This window comes from Gambusia affinis, unplaced genomic scaffold, assembly GCF_019740435.1.
Source record: "Gambusia affinis unplaced genomic scaffold, SWU_Gaff_1.0 Scaffold6, whole genome shotgun sequence".
In the NCBI taxonomy this organism is placed as follows: Eukaryota; Metazoa; Chordata; class Actinopteri; order Cyprinodontiformes; family Poeciliidae; genus Gambusia; species Gambusia affinis.
The window spans coordinates 14113-39957 of record NW_025316839.1 but is presented as its reverse complement, the minus strand read 5'-3'; the positions used below and the strand labels follow the sequence as shown (position 1 = coordinate 39957).

Here is a 25845-nt window from a genome sequence, read left to right as displayed (position 1 = left end):
TTCCTACTGACTGGCATGCCTCTTTAAAAGCTGAGTTAAGGCATTTCAAATAAAATCCATCAGTTTTACACGAAGCACACTTTCAGGATGGTTTATTACCACCAACACTAGAGCAAGTTGCTATGTTTTGCATAAGAAAAAAAAATGAGGTAAACAAATGAGTCTGACTGCGTTTCTCTCTACAAGCAACTCTTGTGCTGAATACCCGACAGATTGTGAAAAGAGTAGTACGTAGGAAGATGCCAGGTTAGCCTGCAACATGTTGTTTCCTCCTGCATCACACTCAATCTTAAGCTAATCTTTTCTTTTTTTATTTAAAGAAAATAATAAAGACACTAACAATGGCATTAAAAGCTTTAAGGCAAAATGATGACTCTATAGCTAGATTCTGGTCTTCTGGTGACTTCATGAAAACAGAAATGAGAAACTTTGTGCCTCGCATTAGGTTTAACGTATACTGGCACTCAGTAAAGCTTAAAGGCCAATGACACAACAACGGTAAATTAATTTAAAATAAACATCATGAATTTACAAGTTCTCTACACCAATCTAGTTAAATAAAGCACATTATAAAAATACACAACACTGTCGGAGAGAGGCAGTTCAAGACAATATGTGACGGATCCGTTGCCATCCGGTGCGTTGCCGTCTCCCCCCGGTGAGCGACATCTAAAGTCATCCCACAGGCTGTCTGCAGCTCGCTCTCTGCTGAGTAATGCAGTTGCTGAGATGAACTTCCTGTTTCGGTGATGCGCTTTGCAGGAGCAGATGGTTTTCAAGTACCAATTTCACTAAATCCAATATACATTTATGGTCTTGCTTGGGTAAGACAGTTCATTTTGTAGATGGAAGAAAGATAACAGGAGCAAATGTCCTTGACTTTGAAAAGGCCTGTGTTGAAAGGACTGCTGGATGCCTCCGTTTAGTTGTTTCTCAGCCGCCGGCATGTAAACATTTACTACTGTCTGTGTTTGAATGCCATGTGTCAAATAAATTTAGATCCCTCATTTGTTTTTTTTTGTTTTTTTTCGTCAAAAAGTTAAAAGTTATAATTTTTGGCAGGTTTCACCGGTGCGGTGCTCTTTCATGGCCTGTTGTCTTTGGTTAGGGAGTGCATCATCCAGTTGACCTTCGTCTTCCAGCTCTCCCGCAAAGCTTCGTTGAACTTCACTTTGAAATTCTTCAGTGCTTCGTCCTCCGATTTGCCCAGAGCTAAAGAATCCTGTAGACAACGAGACGCAAACGGAGACATGATTCTCATTGTCACTAAACCACTGTAACTAAAAGGCGTACAAGTCTTTTTTCAGGATACCACTATATAAGAAAAGAAAAATCACCCTTTTTTTTTTTAAAAGACGTTAAAATTTTACATCTCAGTTTGTTTTTGTGGTGGAAGTGGCAGGACTCAAAGTGCTCAGACAGGAGAGGTCCTGATATTAGCAGTCGAACCCTAGAGGGCTGCCTTCAGGGCAAATAGCCTGTTTTACTGGGGGCGCAGGCCCTCATGAAGCTCTTTTGATAACATGCCAGATAGCACAGCTCCCACCTCTCCAGATGTGAGAGACTGTAGGCTGTCAGTCGGCTATGTGGGCAAAGAAGGAAAACTCCACGAAGTTATGGTGTTGCGATCGCAACTATTGAAGTAAATTTTATTGTCAGTTGCAATTCTGTGCAAACTTGCAATTTTTACCAGCCATCACAATTTTTCAGGCAAATCTGAACCTTAATGTTTTCTGTACTTCCTTCTTTTCTGACCAGTCACTGTAACTAGGTTGAATTTTGACCAATCACCTTTGACCTCTTCTAATTTATTTTCCTGTTTCACAACGTCTCGATCGTCGAACCTCCAAGATGAAACCATGTGATGGTAACATCTGCCTCTTTTAAAATGTATTCACAATGTGTAAACATTTTAATGTTAACTTGAACAGCCAATAAGGAATTACTTTTTTGCTACTCAGGACAGGTCTTTATTTGTTTTAAGGGTGTTATTTCAAGAAGATCCTTTAAATAATAACTATCTTGTTATTATTTAATAAGATAGTTAAATAATAGCTATTCAACTATTATTATAGTTGATAATAACTCTTGTTATTACTTAACAAGATAGTTATTATCTTGTTAAAGAATGCTACGTGTAGCAATTTAAACTTTTTGGTAAAACAATGTTATGGGAAAAATTTGCTACTTTGACCACAACTTCTTGAAAAAGGTGCCATAAAATCAGCAAGTGTCAGCTGCAATACTCACAAAAAAAACATTGCAACATCCTGAAGGAAATACCTAGTCCTATTGCAGTAAAATTATCTCGCATTGACAATGATAGAAAATCCAACAAATAATGTATTTAACATAATTATGGAATGTACAGTCATTGAGATTCATTACAGTCCTTTAAGAAAAAAATGTCCCAGGAAGCTTTATTTTATAAAATCACAGAGCAGATAAGATGTAGTGCTTTCGATGAAGGTTATCACAATCCTAATCATATACAGACTCATGCAAAACCATCTGAGTTTAGTACCTTTAAATACTGGATATCTTTGGAGGAGGAGAGCTCGGGCAGCCCCGCTGCCTTCATCATGGCGAAGAGGTTGACAAACAGCGTCCCGTTTCGACACAGGATCTTGTAGGCCCTCTCGCAGTATTCCCTGAACCTGACAAAGCAGACAATCGCTGTAAGTATTTAAAGACGTCCCCAGAGCCCCTTGGTAAATGCATTACGCATTATAGTACCTTTCAAACTTCTCACTGTTGTTCGTCCTGCCTTGCTGGATCACATGGACAAAGTCGTACGTCAGGATAAAAGGCACACGCTCCCTGTTGATCCCGAGTTTCCGCTTGAAGTTTCCCAGGATGTGTCCGAAGTCAATGTGAAACAGCTAAATATGAAAGATTATTGTCTCCGTTAGAAAGATTCGCAATGGATAGAATTTGTTGAATATTTTGCTTTGCAGGTCCGCCTCGTTTAACTAGACTTTTCACTGTCGTATAAAGTTTAAGACCTGCACATAATCCAAGAGAACAGATATTATCTCTCCCATGAATGCAAGAGTGGGACTTGACCAAACCTGATCTGCCCTCCGGTTTGGATGTTTTCGACGGCGTCTGAAGAACTGCTGCGTTATTACTCCGAAATTTGAAGTGGGTGTGATTACTAGTCTTAAATATGCTGCAATGCTTCAGATGTTTCATGAAGACTTCCAGGAATTACGTTTCTTGTAACATCTGAAACCTACTTTGCTCCTCTTTCTGAAATCTGCTGCTCGTGGAGAATATGTGGAGGCCTTTTATCAGGGCCAGAATATTCAGGCTAAATAACGCAGCAGAAAAATAATATTGATTCATGTGAGTGAGTTAAATCTGACCTGTCCAGTTTCCTTGATCATGATGTTGTCATTGTGGCGATCTGCAATCCCCAGCACGTAAGTAGCTACACAGTAGCCAGCACAGGAGAGAGTGAAGTCCTCTATCGCTTGATCGAGTTTGTCCCTGGAGAAACATGAAGTCAGAGAAGAAAAGAAAGACAGAATAAATGGGTTTTATTCATGCAGCACATTCCTACTTTTCCAGTTTTTCCCTACTGTTACACACAATGCGTAAAGTATTCACAGAGGAGATCCTGTGGCAGCATAACGATCCTTTCAGTTTAGATGAGTATGGACTCCGCTGTGTTAAGTTCTTGCTAATTTCCCCGCTCTTCTTGGTCTCTGCAGCGTTTAAGATAATCACCTTTCTGTTCTGCCGTGCGGTCAGCTGCGCCTGTGCTGCAGAGTGACGACAACGCCTTTTTCATTTCCTCCAACAGTCCCATTTCTTCAACGAGCTTTTAGAAAATACGAGACCTTCAGACGGTTTGGCACCAAACATGAAATGTACTCTTGTTTATTGTTCAAGGAGCTGCCGGTGCACTTTCCGTCCTGCTGCAGCGTTGAAACACAGCTCAGAAAAGCAGCAAGATGAATGGGAATCCACCAACCGTACATGTTGCAGCTTTTTGGCTGAAACTTCGACGCAAAAGGTTGTAAATTAAATATTCCAGTCACACAAAGAACTTTGAGAGGCAGGAAACAGAATGGCCTTATTAAATGATAGATATTTAAAGAGGCCATTCTTTAAATATAGCCAATGAATGGCCTCTTTAAATGGCAGCTGGTTAGTAGAAGTAAAAACAAATATTTCACAGGGGGCTATAAGAATTAAATTTCTTTTCTGGAAAATGACACCACCATGCTACAGAGAGTAAACGTGAAGCCCATATGGACTATATGACTAACATATTTGTGTTGAGGAGGAAATATATTATGGATTATATTAGGTTTGAGTTTGGATCATAGCTTTGTTCACAATCTGCTTAGGTCCAGAAAAAGATGGAGGCTGTGGGAAAAACTCTTTTAACTAAATTTTAATAATAATCAGGGTAAAACTCCCATTGAGGACACATGGAAACCAAATAGGTCCCTGTAAACAAACAAACAAAAAAAAAAAAAAACGGTGATTAAAAAAAACCCCAACATATTCTTTCCCCCCACTTTTAATACCGAAGTCTTTCTTCAGCTTCAGGTCTAAATAGAACTATAAAGATTTTAGATTTTTTTTCCTTAAATTTTTTTCTGTCATAATAGCAACTCCTACTTTATCAAGAAAAAATGCTAAATATAATTTACGGAGTGCAGACTGGAGTGCCTAGATTGCATAGGGCTTGTGTTGCAGCAATGCACAACAATATGGTAGAGGAGTGCAAGTTCTGCTGCCAACTAGTGGTTGAATTTGTAATTTCATGAGAGATAAATAAATAAATAAATAATAATAATTGCAGGTGGAAAAGTCATATGTATAAGTGTATGTCATGGTTTACTTTAAGTGCTTCAAACATTTGAATTGCCATAAATGGGTGCCTCTTAGGAGAGAAGCCTACATACATCTCTGAGATTATTATAATATCTTTACTGATTAATGAGTTCTTTGATGCTTTTGTAAATCTGGTGAAGTTGCCCGACCTTCACTTTGTTCCATGAAAAGATGTTATCAAATTGTTCTGGCCTCAGCTGGAAACCATTTGAAAAAGACAGGTAATGACTGACATGTCAACTTCTGATTTAACCCATCGTTATATATTATAGTAATCTAATTTAAATTTCACCGAGCAGAAGCCAGCCTTTGTGAACCATCTTTAGCAGAGACTGTCCACAAATTCAGACCAGCAGTTTTAAATTATATTACGTAGCCAAAAATATGCACATATTCATTTCCATTGACCGTATTAAGAAAACTCCTTGATCTAGCAACACATGTCGTCTTCTAAAAAAAAAAATCCTAATTATTTGAAATCCTCCTCAACATTTCTGAGATTTTAACCAATTTTCTTCCCCTCTATTCCAGCACTGGATCCATTGCTCCACTGCTGTGGCATTGCAGATTATTAAGATGAATATGTTATAGCATTAGAGTTGATCTGACTGATGTTAATATTAGTCCACAAAAAGTGTCAGAAAGTGATTTTTACACATCCAGCAGTAAGGCTGCCACACTACGTCACAGTGTACCGTTTACAATTTTGTGCTAAAATAAAGTTGTAACATAACACCACCTTAACATTTTAGTATTTTTATCTTAGCTTATTAACAGACAAAAATTGGAAATAACATCTTGTCTGCCTCATTGAGATGTGAATTATTATTTCCCAGCTCATGCAGAAAGACGGCACTTTCACATTCACAACTGGGACGGGCCTTATGATGAAGCCGTCCTGGGAGCACTGGGGAGGCCCCTGTGTGGAACTGGGGCCATTTGATAGTAGAAATTCTACATAAACAAACCCCACTGATCCTATGTGGCTTCTTAGAAGCTTAAAATAGTCCTTCGGCGAAAACATAATGCACATAATGCCGTTTTTGAAATACGAGGCAATTGCGCCTTCCAGATCGAATGATAATGTACTGAGATGGTCTAATTCACATTGTTACCATCGACTCTACTCACCCTGGATTCTTGGACTTAAGCCAGTTGAGCAAGGCGTCCTTGTTGAAGGCAGCAGTGGCCGGCGCTGTTGCTGCTGTTCCTCTGGATGTTGGCGATCGTGTCGGAGCTCTTCACGATCTCGATGAGCCCGTTTGTTCGGTGGACAGGCAGCCGTCACGGGATCATCCTGACAGCTGGGCGGAATCGGCGGGATTTAGTTTAAAACGAGTTTGTCTCGTTTCCAAAGCATCAAGCAGGATGAGAAAAGCGGATCCCACCTGAGATCCAGGCCTTCCTTCTTCCACAGGTTCTCCATGAGCCGGATCGTCTGCAGGGTTAACATGTCCTGCCGGAGATCTGGGAAAACAAAGCAAGAAAACAAGTGACAAAATTTAAAAATGAGAACATATCGTAAAATTTACATTGGAGTCAAAAAGTATTCATGCCCCTTCACCTGCTATGCATTTTGCCATATTTCAAACAAAAATGTCAATGCATTTCTTATTTTTTTGATGGCGTTATTATAATTACAGTCACACTTTAAACATTTTTACACAAAAAAAACATAACAATGGGGCCTATATTTGGATTTAACCCCCTTTATTCTGCAACACCTAAATAAATTGAAAGCAAAAAAATATTTTAAGTAACATCAATGGTAAATAAAGTCTGTATTTTAATTTCAGCATGAACAGAACTGTTTGCTTTGCATTTATATTTAGCAGCTCTGAGTCAATACTTTGTCTAACTACTATCTGTTGCAAAGAAGTTATTTAGGATTCCGGTTTCATTCATATTAAGGATAAAAAAAAAATAAAAAAATTCACTTCCTCTTTGCGAAAAAGCCAAGTAAAACTGGATGGAGAAATGCTCCACAATATTAATGCTTTGCCTCAACTTTTGGAGTCTCAAACAGATTTACTTCCTCCCACAAACTCTGACCGCCTTCCTTGATCCGGCTGAAGAAAACTTCCCTGCAGCATGATGCTGCTATCACCACATGTTACTATGACAACTGTGCGTTCAGGATCATTTGCAGTGTTAATTGAGTTCCACATAAATTCCACTTGACCCTGTGTTGGTTTCTTATTCAAATTAACGTTTCCTGTCAAAGGAAACCCAGCAGATTGCGTTGAGATGTGGACTTGCAGGATTCACTCTTCCTAAACAAATGTAAAAACAACACGTTATTTTTTTTTTTTACCGTTAACAATTGTGTGCTGCTTTGTGTAAGTCGCACGCATAAAAACCCAAAGAAGCACAAAGAGACGTTTGGTGGTAACGTTATAACATGCGGAAAAGAAAGTTTGCTGGACAATAAATTGTCCACAGATGTTATTGGGATGAATGACAGTATTGTTGTTTGAGACGGTTTTTAAGTAATATTTAATGGTAATGGCATAATAATAATAATAATAATAATAATAATAATGCAAGAACACCTTCTCAAAGATAAGTACATGTTAAACTCTAATGAGCATGTAACACTGTAGCTGGAAGATATTTTAAATATCCAAAAATAAACAACAAAACAACAAATTAAATGAATAATAAAGTCTCTATAAACAAAACTGTCCTTCAAAAAAGGGGTTAGTTCAAACCAAAGCACCTGACTGAAGATTTTTGTCATCCAGGTTTGGTGGAAAAAGACAGAAAAAAATTATAAAATATTCAAATAGGAATTATTGAGTTTAAATTTATTATGTAATAATAAATATTATGTGATTTATTGCTTATTGCAACAGACGTAGTGTGAATACTTTTCTCAGGCAGAGTAGTTAGATTTAGTTTGTTATATTTCAGGTTAAAAGCTTTCAAAAACAGAGGTATGTTTATCTTTTATCTACAGGTTGGAGTTTCTTTTTCACCTTTTGTTAAATTAAAATCACGTTTACTTTCTAAGTTAACGAAGGTCAAGATTTTATGTGAGGGACGTTTAGCTTCGGCCTCATTCTCACCGTCTCCATTTTTGAACATGATGTACATGTCTGCTTGTTCCAAAGGGTTCTTGTACATCAGCCAGAGAGCGGCTTCATCTTTGAATCCATAAACCTGCACTTGTCAGCGCTGTGAAAATAAAAAGCTCATGTCAATCATGCCACCTTTAAATTAGTCTCAGAGTTAGTTTTCTTATATTTCCCTAAAATTTATATATAAAATACCTTTTAAAATATACATTTATACTGATCATTATTTATCATAAGCAACTATTCATAAAGCAAAACTTGTAGGATTTTAGAGAGAGTAAATAAAGGTGGAGGCATTTCTTATTGTGGATTAACATTAAGACTTTGGTAATTAATCTTCAGAGGGCATAAATGTGTGTGTAACGCTAACCAGATCTCAAACAGGATGACGCTGGGGTTGAGCGGCGACAGCAGGTCCGACAGCGCCTCCAGGTGACTCCTGCCTGATGCACAGCTTCAGGTCGCCCACTGTCATTTTCTGGGAGCCCGTCTGACGATGTCGCTCAGGGTTCATTTTACCCAGAGCCTCATTCTGGTGGTGCAGGTTGGGTTTTAGAATAGCGGATACGCTTAACGGGAGTCAAACGCCTGACTAAATGAGCTCATGTTACCTGTCTGGACAAAAGCTTGATGTGGTGGATGTTCCCCGCAAAAGCCTTTAGAATCAAGCCAAAACGTAAACTGACATTTATGCCACGTGAATCTCAGATCTACAATAAACAGCAACTATGTCAAAAAAAAAAATTATCTTGTAGGATCTTTTAAAAATATATATAAATAAATACTATTATGAGATAAGACTATGTTTAATCTTAAGATGCCAAAACAGAAAGTGTCCTATCCTGTGTGTGGACAGCGCTCCAGCAGGAAGGTGGTGAGGCGACAGCAGTCCAGGTAGGACTCAGGTTTTAGGACCTGGACCAGCTGGATCAAGTACTGCAGCAGCTCATCGTCACTGTGGAAGTCAAAAAACAAAAACAAAAAAACATTTCTTTAATCAATGCTGATATTCATACATAGAAATATTCAAGGCTGTTTTCTGCTAGTCGATGTACCTGAGCTTCTTGAGGCATCTGATAGTGAAGCACCGGACTGCTGGATCAGGAAAGCTGTAGTCCAACAGCTCCAGTGCATGGATGGCAGGGAGTTCAGGCCAGCTTTTCAGCAAACCCACCATCTGACAAGTTCAAGAAGACAATTTTTACTTTAATTACCGATAAAGCTACCATTTCAGTAAACTAGCTACTTTTTAAAATGTTTGCATTTTTTGAGACTTTTATAGTTGGTGTTGAGGTGTTCATTTTCGATCTTTCAACAAAACACAATTATCAAGTGACATTTTCAAATTTCCTGCGAGCCTTAAACATTTTTTAACTCAATAACAGGACGGGCCGCTGGATGAATGACTGGGGAAACCTTGAATGTCATACATTCAAAATATTATCTAAAGATTTTATTTATTACTATTCATGTTAAAACTGCTGGAACTGCGAAAACAAGCCTGGACGAGGATCCAAATTTATTTTGTCGCCAAGTCCCCTGGGCAGGATTATAAGGCTATAAAAAGTGTTCAAAGGGTTAAGGTGAAACCACAAAAAAATACGAAAGAGTGTGAAATGTGCACTTTTGAGGATCAAACACAAAAAGAAACATAAAAAATATCTAATTTTTCTTAGTACTCTTCAAAATGGGAAAGACAAGAGAACATGACACTTCAATTAGAGCTGAATGTGAAACATATATGAAAGCTACATAGGAAAATAAGTCAACAGGCAAAAAAAAAGGAAGAAATGCCAATGCCTTCAAAACGAGAAAGACAAGAGAACATGCAACTTCAAGTAAGACAGAGCATGGAGTCTGGATAAGACCTTCACAAGTTGAAAGTAAAATAAAAATCAAGAAAACGACCCATTTAAAACTAATGTAGATTGTGGTATATGAGTAAGCTGCACGATTTGAGTCAAAAAACAAAACAAACAAAAAAAAAAATGTAACTTTCTCCACACCTGAGCTACGTCCTCACGCTTATTCCACTTAGTGATGAGAAGCAGCTTGGACAGGCACTCGGGGAAATAGTCGCGGACCTCGGCTCGGAGCTTCCACAGGAGCTCTTTCTCATCCTCAAAACACTCGGTGTAGTTTTTGTTGTCCATGATTTCTTTTAGTTTCAAGTACTACAAAAAGACAAAGGAGCAGCAGGCAAATCACTCGGCAAGACACGCTTAGTTTCATTTTACTGTAACAGCGTTCAGGTTTTAGAAGCGTGTCAGGATTTTATTGCTTTACCTCGTCTTTGGAGGGAAAAACAGTGTTGCCGTTCATTTCTGGCTCGATCGTCTGAAATGGGTTGGAAACAGGGAAAAAAAAATCTATTTCAATAACCAGTTAACATCAATTTTTGTTTTTTTTGCGGCAAAAACGTGGCAGCCACATAAACATGCTAAAAATGAAAATAAAAATAAAACATTTATTTCATTGCTGCAATGGTGCAAAATTACAGAGAATATTTATGAATAATCCATCCTTTCCAAACAATCAAACCTAACCAAACAATATATTGTCTGTAAAAATATGTGCATGTTGTTCTTTTCTCAAAATTGTACTTAATATACAGTTAAATATTAATACTTCATGTCTGCACACCTTGAAAAGTTGAAGTCAAATTAATTGCTTGTGCAAACAGCGATAATGTGGGCGAATGTCGCTGATTGTGATTTGATATTTTGAGGACATTTATCTAGTACAAAAATCGCTGCTTGAGGAAGAATTACTTCAAACTTCAGAGATGTCCAGTGGATCTGGTAACTTTGAAATTGCTATACACTACTTCCTGCTTTTAGGGGGTGTAAACCTGATGTGACATCTTGGAATAATAACAATAAAAATAAGAATTATAAGGCTGCCCATATACATTTAGGATAAAACGACCTTGTCAAGGGGAGGATAGTAGAGCGGATGAGGCCGGATGTTAGGGAATGAGGAGTCCGGGCGCGCTGTTCACGTTGGGATTCTTCTCTACCGTTCCCATCGGGTTCAGCAGGTCATTTTTGTCATCTGCGGTGAACAAAATTGTGCATTAAAACATTTTTGCATTGAAGGTAAACATGTCATGAGAAAATTTTTTTTATCTGCAAATAACCCTTTGACTGCGCGTTCAGACTGAACATGAAAACAGCATCTAAACAACAAGAAGCGGCTGCATTTTAAATACCTCTGAATCTACCAAACAGCTCGTCTGTCAGCAACTGACAACACAGAACGTGTGTAAATACGCTGGGTTTATTTTGCATCGCTCCCCACTATGGGTATTTCTGATGGCATCATTTGCTCCTGGGTGTCGGTGAAAGATGCTGCGATCATGTCAAGTGTTTTTAGAGATAGGGAAACATGAGACTGAACAGGAAGTACCAGGTACAGATGGCCACATGGATAAGAGGAACTCCCCGGTCTTCAGCTGGTCCTTGTAGTCGAACACCATGGTGTTTACCCAGGCAATCGGACAGTCCTGGAAACATGCAGCGGTGGTTAGGTTTCAGCGATAAACAAGTAGTCACAGCATATGAGAAATACAGCGAACAGGATTGGGTGATGGCTTTTTGAATTTACCTAAAAATAAAACAAAAACTTTTTACTCATTCAAACTTTTTTCAAGTAATTCTGTTTTTTGACAGGACATCCTGATCTGATGGTGAATATATGCCTACCCTTTGCGTTTAAACTCATGCACAATTGGGTCAGTCAGTAAATCCACCTTAGAATGGCAATATATAAACCAAACTAAAGGCTTTGGAGTGGCCTAGTCAAAGGCTGGTCTTGTCCCATTGACATGGTATTGTGTTAACTTGAACAGGCCGTTCATGCAGGAAAACCTTTCTGCAAAGAAGAGTGCGGAAATATTCTTCCATATTGATTTAAGAGGTCGCAACTTCTGGAAAACTCTTAATGGAAGATGTTGCTGCCAAGATTTAGGGAGTATTTACTTTTTCAACGTAAAGAATGCCTTAACAAAAAATACTAATAGTTTGAGCATACTTTTGTATTAAGTCGTGTAATATGTTTAGTGAACTGACAAAAAAAAAGCAAGAATCCTTTGTTTATCCATGTTGGATTAATAGCGTTTTCTCATAGCACTGCCTTTATTTTGTTCAGCTTGTGCTAATTATACGATATGGACACAAAACCTTTGCAGCTTTAACAAAAAACATTTTCTGGTTGTCATTTCTATCATGACAGATAAAAGGAACTAAACTCCAGGCAGGCCTTAGAAACAACAACTTTCGTTACTTCATCATTTCTCAAAAAAAACGCAAATATATCCGAGTCGAGATGCACGCAGATAAAAACAGAGGCACAAACAAGTCGAGCTAAAATAGCCGCACTTCCGTCTGCCGTCTGGCTGCAGGGCTTCTCCTCCGGACATCAGAAAAGAGAAGTGGCTACGAAAGCAGAAGCGGCTTCGGTACCCGGGAAACACACCTGGGCAACTTGTTCAGGGAGGCGCACCCAAACATGCTGCCAGCAGCTGCTGCAGCGCTGTCATAACAAAAGATGCTCAGACCACAGCTGCAGAAAAAAGGGGAATTTGTTGCTCACCAAGTGGGTGTGGGGAAGCTTCTTTACCTTTCACACTGGTTTCACAGTTTAGTGCGGAAAGCATCAGCTTGACAAATGGACAGAGGAGAAAATTGTTCACTTTGATAGAACTGGTTAGTCGCAGGGGGACTGGTTCGTGAAATAAGAAGATAGCGGTTACCGTCCTTCAGCTTTGTTTCATTGCAAAGCAGGTGTTGACGACTAGTTTCAGACGGTGCGCTACATCTTGAACTAAAACCTCCGTTTGTCCTTAAACGAATGAGACGGCACCATGGTGCTCTGTATGCGAGAGGATTTGAAATCATCCAAGTTTCTGTTCTGATTCTCCGAGTCATGCTTTCTTTACTTTGAATGTTTCTAGATGTGAAGAAACAGAGAGAGAATCATGTCCCTTCCAAATGATAATTTTTAGACCTTATCTAAATCTGTCATTAATCAAAACTGATCAAGTTTTTTTTTTTTTTTAACATAATATCAATCTTGATGAAAAGCACCACATAACTTTGTCTCAATCATTTCTGGTCTTTAAATTTCATTTGCAACCATAAACTACTCTTCTGATTTGTAATTTGTACAAAGGGAATGAAATATTAGCAGTTTTTTCTATGCATTTCACAGAATCCCCAACACAGTAGTGGAATCTGTGGAAAAACTTAAAAATCAATGTCGCACACACACTCTCCATCCAACATGACTGGGTTGGACAATTTTGCAAAGTAAAATGGGCCAAAATACAAATACAATCTAGACGTTTCCCATTTTTACTGGTGAAGACTTTTTACCAGATCATTTTCCTTCTGCTTCACTACATTATGTTGGTCTGTCACATAAAATACCAATAAAATACAATGTGGTTTGTGGTTGAAATGTGACAAAACGTGACAAATTTCAATGGGTTTAAAGAATTAAGCAAGGCTCTTGTGTGTCATTTGATCTTCATGCTGTTTGTGGATATAAAGGAGTGTGCTGGGACTGAAATATGAAATAACTAGATTAGATAAAAAGGATTCCATCCAAAGTACAAATGACTCAGAAATCAGAATCAACCAGTAACTCGCATCTTGATTTCTGAATCTAATGTTTGCAACGAAAACTGACGTGCAGGTTTACACAGAATAATAAAAAAATGGTTCCACAGTGGGAACGATTTGCTTTGAGCTACTATAGGCCGTCGCAGCGAAGGCTCCAATATCTAGCAATGAATAAAAAGTCCAGCTTTAAGTGTGTGGGTGTCAACTGTGAGTATGTATTTAGAATTCCTTCCTTCCTTGGACTAATGTGCAGATAAAAGAGCAAAAGCGGATGAGACGCTAACCGCAGCCTTGCCACTGAACACACTTGCACAACCAGACGCAGCAGCAGAACACACCCACAGAGCACACACAGACAATACCCACCAAAACACAAGCAGCAGAGCGTGTGCACCTGCCAATTCATTTTACACCCGTCAGCCTGAGCATCAGCCTGCTAAATCCCAAACCCCGACGGGCCACTTACTGCTTTCTTGTTCTTCTTCTTCGTGCCGCGGGGTTTCTTGGTCTTCTCGATGACGGCGTAGAGCGCGAAGCAAAGGCGGCTCATGCGCGGCAGGTCGGACACGTTTATGTCGAACTCCAGCCTCTGGTCCCACGACGGCTCGGAGCACACCGTGACCTCCGCGCTCGTCATCATCTTGCACAGGAGCTCGCTGCCGTGGAAGAGGCCCGCCTGCACCACGAGCTGCATTGGAGCAAAAACAAGCAGACGCACATTTACACATTTGCGGGGGTGATTAGAACAAGGCCGCCAGCTGCAGTCTGGATGCTGCGTCGCTTAGCTGTTGCGTGAGGATGATTGTTTTTGGAAGATTCACAGAATTGGCGATAGATGATTCAGAGCTTCCTGTGTCACTGGAGTTATGAGTCAAAGGGTCGACGCTCTTAATGTAAACAGGTTGCTGTGACTCAGTCCAGGAAGCGTCACACAAAGCATAGTATTACAATTGAACAAACAATATGTTCATCCTAAATTAGGAAAATCTTAATCTATATTTTGTAATTGTTAACGTCTCTATATGCCAGTGGCCCAAAGGAAGGCAGCATGCTAACTTTGGCATGAGTCACGAAGTTCACACTCTTGACAATAAAACGTGTAGGTAGTTACGCAGTTTGTCATGGAGTGGAAACACAAAACACAAAAGAAGGAGGAGGATATTTTTTGCAGATCAGGCCGACACGCGAAGGGTAACGAAACGCGTGCGACGAACAGCCATATAAAGAAGCGCATCTGAGAGCAAGAGAAGGGGAAAGAGCACGAAGCCCGCCTTTTTTCTTAGAATTTAGGCCTCAGAGTGAGACAGAAAAAGCCAGATAGGCCCTCCCCACTTCCTGTTTTGAAGTTTTAACCAACCGACTTGATGAATTATGGGAAACGTGCGGTTTGGACATGTGACCCAACCCCCGTCCCCCACCCCCATCGACGTGCCCCCCCTTTTTGTCATTTGCATGTCAACCTGACAGTTCCTACAACTGAAGTTGAGATATTGGTAAACAAGCGAATGCCACATTTCAATGAGCAGCAGAGTGAGAGAAAACCTCCATGAAACCACACCGACCTTCATTCCCTCGTCTGCATTGACTCTGCTCCCCTGAAGGAGGTGAATGTAGAAGGGCTCATTTATGGACCAGAGGGAGGAGGTGTTCTGCTGCAGGAGAGAGAAAGAGAAAGAGGAGGAAAGATTATTCTCTCTCTCTCTTTTTTTTTTCTCTATTTACCTAAAAATAAATTTGCATTCTCTGCCTTCTGTGTAATCTAAGTGGTGAAGCTCTTGGCGCAGTTTCCTGTTTGGCAACATGTTCAAAGTGCACAACAAACTTACTCTTTCAAAAGTAAGCAAACAAAACACCACTGCAGTTCTGAGCTGTCAAAAAAAAAGAGAGAACAAGAAGCTCTCTACAAAAAGTAGCCTAAGTTAATTTCTTCTGGTTTGAATAACGGTTGGATTCCTTTATATTTAATTACAGCAAGTGAAAGTAAGCTACCTACTTCGTTTGCTAAGGTGAAAGGCTTCTAAAACTGTGTTGCATATGTGCCTCTGGATGGCTTTAGAGACGGTGATTTGAGTGCAAGACTAAAACTCAAATTGAATTACACAAATAAAGACCTTCAGACTTGACCTAGACTTGTGCCCTGAAGACGTGAGACTTGACTTTGAGTCCTAGTTTAAGACTCAAATATTATTTACATGTATAAAGAAAAAAAGGAAGGAACTAAGTGAGCAACAGATCCCTCTGATAGGTGATGCACCGCAGCGTATGTTTTACTCAGAAAGAATGCGCTTGATTATTAGTCAGTGGCTGGGCCTGTCACAATAAGACATTTTGCTGGACGATAAATTGTTCCAGAAGTTATCACGATAAACGATAACATTGTTGTTTTGAGACCATTTTTGAGCAATATAACGGTAATGGCAAAAATAATAATGCAAGAACACATTCTCAAAGGTCAGTAAACTTAAAATTATAACAAACATTTGACACTGGAACTGGAAGACATTTTAAATATCCAAAATAAATAAACAACACAGCAAATAAATTGAATTTTGTAAACAAAATTATTCTTCATACAAAGGGCTGGTTTAGACCAAAACTGAAGAATTTTATCTTCTGGTTTTTGGTAGAAAGAGGGAGAAAAAAAATAGATAAACGATAAATCATGCCAAATGGAAATTACTGAGTTTGTTTTAACTTATCATGCGATTGACTTATCTGTTGATTATTGTGACCGGCCTATCAGTGGCATTTGTGAATTATGGGACGTTAATGGCTCGTAACAATCATAATAATCACCACATGAATGGTTCTCCAAAGGAATGACTTTGGAGAATTTCATAACAAAATACACTTAAGCATAACTTCCTACATTATCTCGTTTCTGTCTGAAATCCTAAAACTAAAAGCACTTCCGGTTCCAATCGTTCAGATGTTCAAAACTTATTTCATTTCTACACAGGAACTCAAAATTTAATATAAATATTTCATATTACATTTGATAAAATTTTCAATATAACATGAGGAAGACTTCAGGAGACTAAACTCAATGAGAAATTGATAAAGGACGACTGTTAATAAATATTCAAAATTGAAAGATAATTAACAATGTTTTATTAATTATTATAGCATAATTATAAGAGTCCTTAACCTATGATGATGCAGGGTTAAAGAATTGAGGACTCTGACTTTGGGCGAAAAAGACTGAATCAGAAAAAAAAAGACTTGTGATCATCTCTGATACAAACATACAAGCTAACAACACATTTCTCTGCTTTTTCCACTTTCACACTCGTTTCCTAAATGAATCAGCTCAGTGTGCGCAACAGACTTACTGAGACATGCTGACAGAAATCAAGCCTAAACTATTTACTGCAACTACCACTAAGAATTATGTGCAAGGCAGCCATGTTGGATGTTTGGACACGGTTGGTGCAAAACCTTGAAAGGATTACGACGTTCTGCTAATTTCTACCAACTTCAAACCTAAAATTTTTAACCTCCGAGTAGCCTTTTAATCAGTGAATAAAATTGTTACAATTTTGGCATTTTTATCTTTTCCTTAAATTTTAGTGAAAGTAAACATTCGCTTTAATTCAATGACTTTACCAGAAAACTGGTAAAGTCTAAGCCCTGTTCAACCTTTGGATAATTTTGCATTTACTGAGACGCTCTGTCTGATGTGCGTCATTTTGCACTGTAGTTGTAAGCATGCTAAAGTTCACAGGCTGGTGGAGGATTAACTGGAAACAGAGAGCGCTGCTGGGTTAATGGGCGACGACTCCTTACCTTCTTCAGGGGCAGAGGGGGCGGTCTGGACATGGAGCGGGTCTTGTACATCTGGCTGCACACTCTGCCCTGATCCTCCTGGTATTTGCTGATGGTGCAGTGGTGCACCATGGTAAGCTGGGGGTTCTGACCATTCCTCAAACAGGAGAAAATGTACTGGGGAGAAAACAAAAGCGACAAGAGGACTTTTTGTTTTGTTCTGGTTTTTGTTTACCGGTAGAGCAATCAGTCAGCTCAGCAGCCACAGATATTTCCCAGCGCCCTGATGGCACTGGTTAAACTCCTGAAGGCTGTTCATTTGTTGTAAGTTAATGCAGTGAAAATCTCATTATGTGTGGATGGAAGCAGTTCCTCTCTGCAGCACTGCCGGACAGATATGAGTCACTCCCATCAGGTAGCTGGGGTTTCAAAATCAACAGGGGAGCCTCCTGCCACCAAATGTCTCAACTCAAGCCGCGTCTGATGCGACAGCCGCCTCTGTGTCGGACCACCCACACGGGTCCAAACTAACATACAGACGTGTGAATGAACACGCTTTCAGCTGCTACAGTTTTTCCTTAAGCCCAAACTGCAGATCTGAAATGAAACCAACTGATTATGGACATTTTCACTTTTTGTTACAACTGTCTGCATAAGTGTGTTTTTTTTTTTGTTTGTTTTTTAAAATTTTTTTTAAGTGACAGCTTAAAATTAGCTACAGGCGTGTATATTTGCTTTGAATCCCTGTATAAGAAGGACATAAATGATGCGAGGTTGCTGGCAGCTCTGCAAGACATTTATTCATGGAAAGAGAGAGAAGGAGAGCAAGAACGAGAGAGAGAGAAAAAGAGAGAGAGAAAAAGAGAGAGAGAGAGAGACAGGCTGTTGGAGGAATTACTGTGACATCTGTGCTAAGCGCCTCTCTGCAGCAGGTCCAGAAGGCTTGAGAGCGTAGGAACAAATACAGCAAACTATAAAAATATCTGATTTGGTCTGAATGAAACTACAGTTTGGGAAACGTTGCTTCAGAAACACAAAACTCAACCAGGAAGGCAACAATATTTGAGTCCAGAACAAACTGATTTCCTGTGCACCCAGCATCCATGTGAAGAATATTGGCAGTAACTTTCACTGTTACATGAAAGTGAGAAAAATGTATCTTTAAACTATCTACACTATTTTGGATATTTATTTGCAAACAGCATTTGTAGTTTAACAAACACTTAATTTTTCAATACGGCACATTTCTGCAGAGCAAAAATGTTTTGTTCCTGTCACTTTAAGGATCCCCCTCACCAAAAAGCAGTCCAATCTAATTGATCTGTGGATTTATCCAAAAGGTTTATTGAAAAAAAAAAAAATAGCAAACAAACCAAAAAAAATTGTTGTCAGAAAAGCCATCATATACCAAAATTAAAGACTAAAGGAAAGTAAAGATTAGCCAGAAGTTGAAATTAGTCAATTCTCTGTTCTTGGTCAGACATTTAAAAACAATACATTTTCCCCCTAATTATTGAATATCTTCAAACTAAAAAAGCAGTTCCAGGTTATAAACCATAAATTGACTGCATAGACTCTGATGCACTTTTTTGAGTTCAATAAAATAAGGTGAAGGTCAAGAACATATGTCAAATTTTCCAGGATGATAAATTGTCCCAGAAGTTATCGCGATAAACGATAATATTGTTGCTTTGAGGCCATTTTGTAAGTAATATATAATGGTAATGGTATAATAATGCACAAATGCATTCTGGAGACTTTTGACATCCAGTTTTTGGTAAAAAGAGAGAAAGAAAAGAGAAAAATTAAAAATTTTTGTTCTAACTTATGCGATTAAATTTATTGCTTATTGTGACAGATCTGGTGCCTTTCCCATGGATACACTGACATGTGGCCGCAGACTGAAGCTCATATTAGGCTCACAACTTTCTGATTACCCTTGAAGGACAACTTGCGAATTATCCTGTAATTTCTTTCTTCTTTTTTCCCCCCAAAGTATTCAAAACTCCTAGCTCTTACCTGCAGCAGGTTTTTGCTCATTTTTGTGTCACAGTCCCCAAGAAAAATAGATAAAATCAGTTACAATGCGCAAAAGCAAATCTACAAGCTGAAGCAGGGAGCTGGGTTTTCTGAAATTCTTGGGGTTACAAGAAAATAGAAATAGTAATACAAAACTAAATGTATTGCATTGCATTGCATTGTATGCCATTAGTTTTGGACACTGAATAGTATCTCATAAAATTTGGACAATATTTTCAGGCTAAGGAGAGGGTGTAGGAGCTGCAGCAGCAGTGGAGTGGGTGGCGTTTCATCCTCATTCAGCTATCCCACTGCAACATCATTTAGAAATTAACATAGTATTACCGCGTTGATAACATCGCTTCTCTCTTACTGGTAAATTCTCAAGTGAAAGCCGATTAATGGAAAATGATAGCTGAAAAATCTAAAAATAGCTCCTTAAGATAACATATTTCCTTGCAGAATGATAACGGAAAGCTATGAGAAGTTGACACGAAGCTTCAGCCAAGCTGAGCAAACGGCAGAGGTTGGTCTTTAAGTATTAAAAACATTGTTACGATATATAATTTGAGGTTTTGTGACATGAAACAGACAAGGACGAGAGCAGGGAGACAGACGACACGATGTTTGGTCCAGGTGATAAAAAGCAGGAATAGTTATGACTGCTAACGCTTAAAACTGGAGACAAACCAATCAGGTGCCTTTTCTCGGTCAATACTGATTATAGGTTTTATTTTGAGGACTGGCCTGTTAAATCAGACCTTTTTCCAAGGATCATAAAACATAAAAGAGGAATAATGTGCAGCAGCTTTTAATAGAAGCAATAGTTTTGTGAGTGTTTTTAGTTTTCTATACATTTAATGAACAGAAAAAAGAAAGTGGCAGGGAAAGAATTCCCACCAGTAGCCAATCGATCAGTGCATCTCTATTCAAGCCCCCCACGTCACATAAACAGAAACTGAAACATGAAATAAAATGACTCGTGACAGTCGTGTGTCTGACTGCGCGCTCAAGGTCAAGGCCGACATCTCTTTACAGAGTTATAATTGTGCCGAGAGCTGGAATATTCTGAAAGCAGAATGATGTTTTCATTCAGTTCAGATTTCTTTCTGCAAAAAGCCTTGGCGCAAAAAGATAGAATCCACATTTCCACTCTAACCTAAAGCCATCATGTTTTATTCTTGCCTCTGGAAAGCTTAAAGGGACTGATCGTGACAGCAGCAGCTGTTGTCAAAGATTACAACTTTCAATTTATCATAAATTGCATGTTTATGGAGATTCATATGTTAACGTGTTGGGTTGGGTGCAGTTTTAGCTTAAACATTGAACGTAAACAACATTGGCCAGGTGTGTTTTTCCTCACCTTGAACTGGCCCAGCGGGTGTTGGCCATAGATGAACTCCCATCTCCCGTTGACCTGCAGGGTGTAGTCCTGGGGTTCCTGTCGAACCGAGCGGAAGACGGTGGCCTTCTTTTTCAGAGCGCTCTTCATCAGAGCCACAGGGAGATCCTGGGCGTCCTGCTGCAGCATGAAGCTTTCCTGCAAGAGCCAAACGTAAAAAAAAAAAACAGAAAAAAAGACAAATTTTAGGTGTCAACTTTAAAGTAAGTAGCCATCGAGCTTGTTTTTTGTTTTTTTTTTTAAGATGTTTAGAAGGCTGGGTTGATGCAGTGGGTGGGGGATTTCCAAATTTTCTTAATGCTGCCTTAAAAAAAAAGAAATCAACCCCCACATTAAATCGACTCAAGTCGGAACCGTTGTTTTTCCAATCAAAGCAACAGCGCTCTTTGTGAGATCAACGAGCGTTTGCCAAGTTGACTCATAACCCAGCAAAACAGCAGGACGACTCACATCGCTTGACTCAAACTTGACGTTGATGAAGAGCTTTTTGCTGTGCTTTGATTTGGAGCTCCCGCCGGTCGCCGGAGAGCTGCACGGCTCAAGCTCGCACGGGAAGCTGTACTCCATCCACCGTTGCCACGGCAAATTCTGCCGCTCCAGGGACTTCTCCTCGCAAAACGTCCGCATCTTGGTTCGAAACTCGTCCACCTCGTGGTTCTTCTGGGCTTCGAACTCGTGAAGACCTGGCGGTTTGTAAAGGAAAATGCTTTAGACGTGCGACGCTGCAAACATAACAACCAATCTCTCTGGCGGAAATGAAGCTTCGCTTTTTGGCAAAGTGATGAAAAAAATAAATAAACAATCAAAAGACCCTGCCTGGGGGAGATGAATGATTTTTAAAAATTTTCATTAATTCATTAGATTATTTTAATCCTGTTTTCTGTGTGATAGATGTTGAGATATATATAGATATATATATATATATATATATATATATATATATATATATATATATATATAGATAGATGATAGATAGATAGATAGATAGATGAATGAATAGATAGATATATATAGATATATAGATATATATCTATATATGTTTATATAGATAGATAGATAGATAGATAGATAGATAGATAGATAGATAGATAGATAGATAGATAGATAGATAGATAGATAGATAGATAGATAGATAGATAGATAGATAGATAGATAGATAGATAGATAGATAGATAGATAGATAGATAGATAGATAGATAGATAGATAGATATATTTTATTAAGAGCAACTCTTGCTAAATTCCTGCTTTATGCAAGAAATTTCTTAATTTTCTTTGGGGGAAAAAAAAGCTGAACAAATTCTGCTAACGACTGCTTTAGTATATTCGCACATATCTGCTAAAGCACTTTCTGAGGTTCTTATTTCCCCTATCTGACAAAGAAGCACGCAAAAGAGAATAATTCAGTTTTTCTTCCCAAATGCATCAATGTGTGCAACATTGAAGGCTATAAAGGGACAGATAGGAGATTTTAAAATGTGGTTCAAACAATAAAAGGAACATGATCACATACAGAGGTGGTAGAGAACTATCTGTGCCACTATGTTAAAGTGATTCAAACAGTAAGAAGTGATAATAAATAGACAAGTTCTGCAACTTCTGAAGCAGCCATATTTGATGTTGCTCTGCAACTTTCCAGAGATGCAAATCTTTCAGTGTCTAGCAATCCGATTGCAATTTTCATGGTCAATTCGGAAATTATTTTTGATTCAGAATTTTTTTTTTTTTTTTTACATTTATTTAATTCTTTACTGTGACATACAGTATCAAATCCCATCAGTTTATATTTGAAAAAAAAATAGATTTGCGCATAAAATTCAAAATAAAATAGAAATGTAAGCATTAGCTAAGCTTAGCTTGCTTTTTCTTAAATAAAAGAAAAAATATTAAAGAATGATTCAAAACATATTTCTACAAAAACAATTAAGTGGACTAAAATCGATTTTTGAGCATTTTTGAATCCATTCAGAATTCCCAGGCCTAGGAATGGCGACTCTCTACAGGTTCTCTACAACCTTCAGCGTTCCCACTCAGACTTCAGGGGATTTTCTTGCGTCATTTCAAACCGGAAACTCAGAAAATCCGACTTCCAGGCACAAAGAGAATGCACCATTGTATTAGATGACTGGGGTTTTCTAGTTCAGGTAACACTCTGACCTCTCATAACCTCAGAGCAGGTCATGCCAGTGACAAAGCGCTCCAACAGAACCGTGGCGGCCCGTGGGAGACGGACTCACCTTTGCCAATGAGCAGACTGATCTGGGCGTTGGTGAGCTTCTCGCCGCGGTCGCCCTCCCTCGCCACCAGCCTCAAAACACACATGAAAGGCCGCACGTCGCTGATCCTCCTCGACTCTTCCTCCAGCTCCTCCCGCTCTGCCGTCTGGTTGATGCAGGTGAAGACGTACAGGTCTGGATCACCCAGTGCACTGAACAGGGCCTCGCGGCTGGCGTTTTTCCAAACCATCTGATGCACATGCAAAAAAATTAAATAAAATAAAGAAGAAAACAACAAAACTCAGAGCTCTCTGTTGCAGAAACCAGTAACACTTGGCGAAATCTGCTGATCACCTACAGAGTTATTCCAATAAAACCACTGAGTTCCCTTTGACAAGGAAAGGATTTCGTCTTTCAATAATCTTCCCAGGGCCTCAGAGAGAGAATCATTACCCAATGAAGCAGCATGAAGTGGCAGAACTGTTGGCACACTCACACTTCGCAGCAGATCTGGCCGTGTTCGCTCTGGGAAGCATTTCTGCAGCTCCCTCTCGAATCGCTGGATGAGAACCAGCGAGCGCTGCTTATTTTTTCTTTTTTCTTATTAGTTTAATATTTGAGCCACCTCTTAAGCCAGAGAATTACTTTAAAAGTAACTTAAAAGGATGCATTGTGAGTGATGACAAACAGCTATGGTTGCGTCTGTGCTGTCATCTGAGCCACAGAGCATATCTGCAGTCAATTGATTAAAGCCCATTCATGATGCAGGGGCATCTTATGATCTGTGAACAATGTTGGATATAACAAAGCAAAAAAAACAAAAAACAAAACAGAAAACACCAATATTGAACCAAGAGAGGTGAACTGAGGTGTGGAGACGTACTTTCTTGATGTTTCTGATGGTGTCGTTTCGAGACACGGGGAAATTCAGGAAGATCCCGGTGGGCAGCAGGAAGTCCATGAAGATCTCCTGGTCTCCGTCCTGCTCCCACTCCTCCAGCGTCCCATACTTCCCCGGGGGCATGGTGATGGCCTCTCATTTACCGTCAGCTCCCCTGCTGCTGGCCGGAAAACAACAAGCCAGTCAGAGGAAGTGGCGGCCAAGCTCAACATGATAGGCCCACGATTAACATATGAGCACTAAGCAAAACCGTCCCAGCTCATCTGATGGAGGAGGGGGATGTGTAGTTCAAGTGTCAAGCCAATGAATGACATGAAGTACGACAGCAAAGCGGGTCTCGCTTCTTATTCTCGTCAGGTTTGTTCTACAATAACAGATTTCTAGTGAATATCATACATTTTTCTGTGCATGCTGCTCTCAGTTGGATGCCACTGGCTTCGATTTTTTATGTTTTGTTTTTTTTAATAACTGCTCTAAGGTCCGTATTTCCACCGACAGAAATACTCAGAGGACAAATAAAGTCAGGACAAACAACACGTAAACTTCAGTTCAACTGAGCTAAACCATACAGTGCATACAGTCTTGAAAGCTGCTTCTGCTTCCCACAAACCCCACTGAGCAGTTTGACGGTTTGCCTTGAACTCAAACACCATGTTTGATTTTACTAAGAGGAAACGTGCGCTGAGAGCCGCTCTCTCTCTCTCTCTCTTTCTCTCTCTCTCTCCCCCCCTCTCTCTGTCTCCGCCGATCAGAGCTGGCTTAAAACAAAAAACGCGTCTCACTTCAATCTATGATTCCGTATTCGTATATTTACTGCGCTGGTGCTGGGAAATATTAAATAAAAATAAAAAAAAACACGAAAGGAGGGGAGGGCGAGTGGGAGAGAGGTAAAAAAAAAAAAAGGGAAAAAAAAGCCTATATTGAAACATTCAGCAACTCGGGTCCAGTTGACATGATGGCGAAAAGCTTTGCCAACCTGTTGGCGCACATTCCTTGCCAGTCAGCGCCACAGCCCGGTCATCTCCTCATGGTCTCACCGCGGCGAACATGGAAGCTGGAGCATCCCGACGAATCTGGCCGCTGCTCGGAAATCCACCTGCTCGGGCCGGGCTGCGGGCGTCTTGCGCGGCTCCAGCAGCTCCTGCGAGGCGGCGACGGCGGCGGTAAAGTGTCTCCCTGCTTCGACGCGATGCGCTGTCATTCATGCGGTGACGCTGTTGCGCTGCTGCGCTGCGGGGCCAAGGGACCGTCCGCAAAGAGACGCTGCAGAAACGCCTCCTCCTCCTCCTCCTCCTCTTCCTCTTCCTCAGAGGTTACGCTGTAAGATAAGCTCCGTTAGTTTAGCATCAGTAAACATGTAGTTAAAGGAAGCCGTAGAACCTGTTTGGTTTTTGTTTATCTTTTCTGAAGCTGATTAAAATGCAAGGGGGTCCTCCAGAAAGTTTTGTGAACGGGGCACGGCAAATTAAAATGACTAAAACTCAGGTTTTAGTCATTTTAATTTGATTTGTTATGAAGAAACCTACAATGTAGGTCCGATTTTTTATTTTTTTAAAAGAATCTTAATCTTCCTTTGGGTTCCTGTCGCACACTATAGCGCTGAGTTAAAGCTGCAGTATGGCACTCCTTTGGAAGAAAATATTGAATTCAATTTAATTTTTTACATATTTGCTAAAACTGTCATTATGTCTTGACAGTATAATATGAGACAAATAATTAATGAAAAAAAACCCAAGCCCCTCTGCTTTCTCCCTGCAGTCCAGCTGCCATTTGCAGATATTCACTGCTTGTCAGAAACAACCAATCAGAGGCAGGAGGAAGGTCTCAGTGCTGTCAATCATCCTCATCCCACCATCGCCCTTTCTCTCTGCTACATTAGAGAGAAAGAGGATTCACAGCTGGTTCACCGCACCATGCATCATAACTAAACTGCTTAACATTCAGTCTAGTTAGCATAGCTACTGACAATGACAGGTAAACAATTTTTCTGGA

The 25845-nt window shown here is 39.6% G+C and overlaps 1 pseudogene; it reads right to left on the bottom strand.

Moving 5' to 3' along the window:
• Window positions 1-375: 375 nt before the first annotated feature.
• Window positions 376-25131, bottom strand: LOC122827652 (annotated as a pseudogene).
• Between the last annotated feature and the right edge of the window lie 714 nt (window positions 25132-25845).